This window comes from Gorilla gorilla, chromosome 3, assembly GCF_029281585.2.
Source record: "Gorilla gorilla gorilla isolate KB3781 chromosome 3, NHGRI_mGorGor1-v2.1_pri, whole genome shotgun sequence".
Taxonomy (NCBI): domain Eukaryota; kingdom Metazoa; phylum Chordata; class Mammalia; order Primates; family Hominidae; genus Gorilla; species Gorilla gorilla.
This window is the reverse complement of record NC_073227.2, coordinates 194,390,104-194,396,222: the sequence shown is the minus strand read 5'-3', so window position 1 is coordinate 194,396,222 and position 6,119 is coordinate 194,390,104. Positions and strand designations below refer to the sequence as shown.

The following is a 6,119-nucleotide window of genomic DNA, read 5'->3' as shown; positions in this document are numbered from 1 at the left end:
TAAGGAAAAAATTTTAAAAAATTAAAAATAAAAGAGATAAAAGACCAAAAAAGAGAATTATAGTATATGAAAGTATTGTATTCACAATCAGGATACAAATATAAGGTTTTCTTATTATTAATAATTTAAAATAAATTTCAAATTTAGAATAATTTCTCCAGATTACCTTCATTTTAACTTTTTTAGCAAACGCTGTCTTTATCAACCATGCAAGTGAATGTGCTAAACTGATTAGGGAAGACTGGATAAAGTACTGAAATGGTAAAGCAATTTTTCTTGGTAATACTGTTTCATTTCAATAAAAATATCTATAGGTCCAACTAAGTTTTTTGGCCTCTAGAAAAACAATAATGACTTGAAGAGCTAGTCCATGTATGAACTTAGATTTGTGTATCTTAGATGAAGCCTTATGTTTGCATTAAAAACATCTTCAAAAGACATTTACTAAGCAACACTGTTGGTCATAAATCAACTCTATAAGCATTAAGTGTGTTATTAAAAATATTTGAAACTAACAAAGTCACTTTTTTAAGAAAATGTACACTTAGTATATTAATAGTTAAGATTTTTTTTCTTAACCAATTTAATGTCATGAGGTTCATAGCAGTTTCTTCCCAATTATTTTATGGAGAAAACCAGGTGAATCGTGAATCACTGAAGTCTCCTTGAGGTTAGCTGAAACCAACACCCATCCAAAGAGAAAACATAATCCTTGGAGACTGCTTTTTATAAAACAGTAAATTCCAAGACTCTACAGAGAAAATGTGAATTTAGATCATCTCTGATAGATAATTTTTTCCTTTTGTTTCCAGCTTTATTGAAAAGGTAATTTTTAATTGTCCAGCATTATAATTATAGCAATTAAAATATAAACTGAAAAGCCAAGATACTGATAATGATTGGTATCATATATGGTCATAGTCATGATAAAACTTTTTCAATTCAAGTTGCTAGATTAGACAAAATGTTAATCTCCTGTCCCTTTTCAAATGGTTTTTAACATCAGATAGAATCATAACACTAAATTCCACTATACAAATGTCTCTTGTTTAACAATTTAGAATCACTGTTTTTCTTCATTATCCTTCCTTTTGACTTTTTCACATCTAAAGATGTGTCCGCTAGTAATGATCAATGGAAATAGGTGAAATTCAAATGAACACTTATTACAATTCTGGCAAAAGTAAGGATGGGAAGGGATGTGAAGTGAGTGGCTACAATTAGTAACAAATACATGACCCTGAATATAGAAGTCACTCTATAAATCCTTAATTAAATAATTAGGGACCTAATTAATTTTTGCCTTCTGGCCATTATCACATCTAATCAAAAGTTGATTATAACTATAATACCATGTGAAGCTACTCATGATCATAAGTTATATTTTTAAAAAACAATGGGAAAATTAATAACCACTTAAAATGCACACAACTTTATTATTCCAGTCTCACAAAACCTTCGGAAACCACAGCTGTTGATAATGTTTTTGATTTGCCAGATCCTGTAACAGTCCACTTACTTTGCCTTGAACATGGCATTTGTACCACATTAAAGTTTGGCAAGCTTAATCTTTGCTAACCACTGGCAAATGTGAACATGCTATAAAATATAAAAATATGTTTCCGCCAAAGCCATTATCAGGTACATATTTGCTTGGATTTGACTAAGAAACCTCTAATTTGTTCATGCGCACTTGGCATCTTTACATTCTGTGTGATGATCATGCTTGCAATTTATATATTATGTGTCTGACAGCCAACTAAAGCTCTAAGTGCTATCGAGGAAGAAAACAAAAAGGAGAGGAAGAAAGAAATCCTATTTTACTTCTGTTAGTGTGAGAATGAACTTCCATAATCTTTTAGAGGAAAGTCTTTCAACAGTGATCTTCCCCATCCTCCCACCCTACCTGCCCCATACTAAAGATATTTTTGAAAAGCTGGCATATTCTCTTTCTACATCATCCCGTAAGAGAATCTACCCTTGCATTTATCTGGTGACAATCCTCAGAATAGTGTAAGAACTAAGGTCTCTGGCCCTTTACCAACCCCAAGCTCAAAAAAAACATTATCTCTAATATTCCAACACAATGGAGTTCTTCAGTCTGGAAATCCACATCCTCCATTAAGGCGGCACCGAGCAAGTAGTGTGCGATATTGAAATCATTGTTCTGTTTTGTTCATCCATGCATTTATACAAGGCCAGCAATGTGTGATACACGGTTGAGTTTGTGCTTTAGTCTTACTTCTTCCACAATAGGCCTCACAGAAAACTTTTCATTAAATTCCCATTTATTGACTAACTTTCCCATTTAAAAACTCAATAACCTTTCAAATATGGCATCTTACATTTATCTCATGACATGTTGTGAAGTAGAAAAGGTAGGAATTATGTAATGATTTATCATATATAATCAAAGGGAATGGCTAATTTTCAGAGCAGGACCAGAATTAACATCCCCTCGTCCTAGCTCTCCATCCAGGCCCACCTTTCAGTGTCTTGTGACAGGGACCACATTCTATTTACTTTTCAGACCCAGGAGATGGATGCCTGTAATCAATATAAAACACTGAACATAAACATTAAAAAAAGCAACAAATCAACCCCCCCCCAAACAAACTAAACCAAAACAGAGAAACAGATGCTTCTTCCTAAGAGTCATTTACTGTTCACTGACTCATTCGACAATTTATTGAGCTTCTACTAAGTTCTAGATGCTATCTTTGACATTGTTCACTTCAAGGAGTGAGATAAGATGGAAAAGTAGCTATCACAGTGCCTGATGTGTGGGGGGCAATCAATAAAGTACATTTTCTTCCTTCTCAAATGTTTATCCTTGAACTAATCAATCTATCAAAATCCATATGCAATCAAAAGAAAAGTATTCACTTCTGATCCAAAGTCATCATTCCTTTATACCTCCATATCTGTGGTTACATACCATGACATTTAGGCACGAGCTATCAAGCCAGAGAGAATAAACCACACTCAGGCAGAATCATGGCTTATGATTTGTGGTCTGCTGTTTTTCTGTGGTAAAAGGGAAGAGGAAAAAGCCAGTCAAGTGTCCTGGTATTAATAGGCTTTATCAGTATATACTCCTCCCCTGCCCTACCTCACACACTCACACAGACTTTGGGGAGGAGGTATTATTAATCTAAACAAATAGCTTGCAATTGACAATAAGCATTCTACTATCTTCTCTGGTTATTTAAATTTAACTTTCATTTACAAGCAATTTATAGGGACAGACATAGCCTTGAAGCCAACACTTTCTGCCCTAACTTGCATCCTGTTTTCTATTTGCTTTTCTTTTTTTTTTTTCTGCTTGGCTCCCAAGACTAAGTCGTATATGAAGGGGAAGCCAATCTGAGGCATCATTAATGTGCAGTTTTCACGATCAACGCTAATCACTACCGCCAAATTGTTCGTGCGGTAATCCACACTGATCACCAAGACATCTAGAATGAATAGATCCTTGTATAAACAGACACAGTAGTTGTAGCTCCAAGATAATTAAAGAACTCATCTGTGACCTCTACTGGTCATGTTACCAAAATACAACAGCTACCATTCTTTCAGAAGTGTTTTCATTTATTAAAAATATATTTCTCAGCACCTACTATGTGCCAAGCATTTTTAAAAGATTGCAGTAAACAAAACACACAAGACCCTTTCCCTCTTAAAATTCAGCAAGAGAGACATTTAAACTATAAACATTATAAGTAAGTTCATAGTAGAGTATTTTAGAAGGCAATAGGTGCTTTCAAAAAGAGAAAAAAGTAGATCAAGGTAAAGGGAATCAAAAGTACAGAAAAGGGCCCTTTTCCCCCACCAGGGCCGGGCCTGCAGGTCTCTGTTGAGCCACGGATGTGGGTCTCTGTTTTGCAGGATGGGGTTTGTTAAAGTTGTTAAGAATAAGGCCTACTTTAAGAGATACCAAGTGAAATTTAGAAGGTGACGAAAGGGTAAAACTGATTACTATGCTCAGAAATGCTTGGTGATACAGTATAAAAATAAATACAACACACCCAAATACAGGATGATAGAGATATTTGTCAGGTTGCTTATGCCTGTATAGAGGGGTCTATGATAGTCTGCACAAAATATGGTGTGAAGGCCGGCCTGACAAATTATGCTGCAGCGTATTGTACTGGCCTGCCGCTGGCCCGCAGGCTTCTCAACAGGTTAGGCATGGACAAGATCTATGAAGGCCAAGTGGAGGTGACTGGCAATGAATAAAATGTGGAAAGCATTGATGGTCAGCCAGGTGCCTTTACCTGCTATTTGGTTGCAGGCCTTCCCCAGAACTACCACTGGCAATAAAGTGTTTGGCGCCCCGAAGGGAGCTGTGGATGGAGGTTTGTCTAACCCTCACAGTAGCAAACGATTCCTTGGTTTGTCTATCCCTCACAGTACCAAATGAATCCTTGGTTATGATTCTGAAAACAAGGAATTTAATGCAGAAGTACACCGGAAGCACATCATGGGCCAGAAGTTTGCAGATGACCTGCGCTACTTAATAGAAGAAGATGAAAATGCTTACAAAAAACAGTTCTCTCAATACATAAAGAACAGCGTAACTCCAGACATGATGGAGGAGATGTATAAGAAAGCTCATGCTGCTGTACGAGAGAATCCAGTCTATGAAAAGAAGCCCAAGAAAGAAATTAAAAAGAAGAGGTGGAACTGTCCCAAAATGTCCCTTGCTCAGAAGAAAGACTGGGTAGCTCAAGAGAAGGCAAGCTCCCTCAGAGCTCAGGAGCGGGCTGCCGAGAGCTAAACCAAACAATTTTCTATGAGGATTTTTCAGATAAAGACAATAAACTTATGAACAGAAAAAAAGATGGAAGAGGTAGAGCTGGAGAAGTACACTGCAGAATTAAATTAGGTGCTCAGGATAAGTGTCAGTGATAGAGTGGAATTCAGCAAAGCCTTGAAGGAGGTGAGAGCCTCAGCCACTACTAACACTAGTAGGTTCTCAAATTAGTTAAATTAGACATTGTATTAGTCTGTTCTCAAATCGCTACAAGGAACTACCTAGGACTGGGAAATTTATTAAGAAAAGAGGTTTGATTGAGTCACAGTTCTGCAGGCTATACAGGAAGCATGACTGGGAGGCCTCAGGAAACTTAAAACCATGGCAGAAGGTGAAAGGGAAGCAGGCATGTCTTATATGGCCAGAGAAGAAGAAAGAGAATGAAGGGGGAAGTGTTACACACTTTTAAACAAACAGATCTCATGAGAACTCACTATCACGAGAACAGCAAAGGGGAAGCCCGCCCCACTGGTGATCCAATCACTTCCCACCTGGCCCCTCCTGCAACACTGAGAGTTACAATTTGACATGAGATTTGGGTGGGGATACAGAGCCAAACCATATTAGACATCATCCTGGAAGTGGTGTCCATTTTCACAGAGAGTTTCTAAAATGGTTTTGGAGTCAACCAGACTCGTGTTCAAACTCCGTACTGGTCAGCTTTTGGTGCAGCAACAAACAACACCAAATTCTCAATGGTTTTAAAAACTATTTATTTCTTGCTCACATTTCATGAGGGCTGCAGGTTGACTGTGGGTCAGCTGTGACTCTGATGGGCTCAGCTTTTCTGGATTTGACTCAGCCACAACTATCGTCTCCTTCCAGGAGCCAGGACTGAAGGAAGAGCAACTCTCTAAGGTGTGCTGTTCTCACGGGGGAGGTCAAGGCTGAAGTAGGTCTCACCAAACCACACCACTGAAAGCTTCTGCTCAGGCAGCAAATATCAAGTTCACACACATTTTATTAACCAAAGAAAGTGGCCAAGTCCAAGGTCAATGCAGGGAGGGCAATGTATTCTGCCTGCACAGAAGTATGGAAAAGGCAAGGAAGGAATGAATAATTGTGAACAAATAATACAATATGACCTTACTGAGCTCCTCATTATCTTTTATTTTTCGGGATCTATGCCAATTGCCACCACCAAGTTATTCATCCAGCCAAGCTGAGCCCATCAGAGTTATAGCTGACCCACAGTCAACCTGCAGTTCTCACGAAACATGAGCAAGAAGTAAATATTTGTTTTTTAAGCCACCACCGAATTATTCATGTGGCAATCCACACTGACCACTGAGACTACTGGAAT

The 6,119-nt window shown here is 37.7% G+C and overlaps 1 pseudogene; it reads left to right on the top strand.

The window, feature by feature from the left end:
• The first annotated feature begins 3,855 nt into the window (after positions 1-3,855).
• LOC109026675 (large ribosomal subunit protein uL18-like) lies at positions 3,856-4,795 on the top strand (annotated as a pseudogene).
• The last annotated feature ends 1,324 nt before the right edge of the window (positions 4,796-6,119 follow it).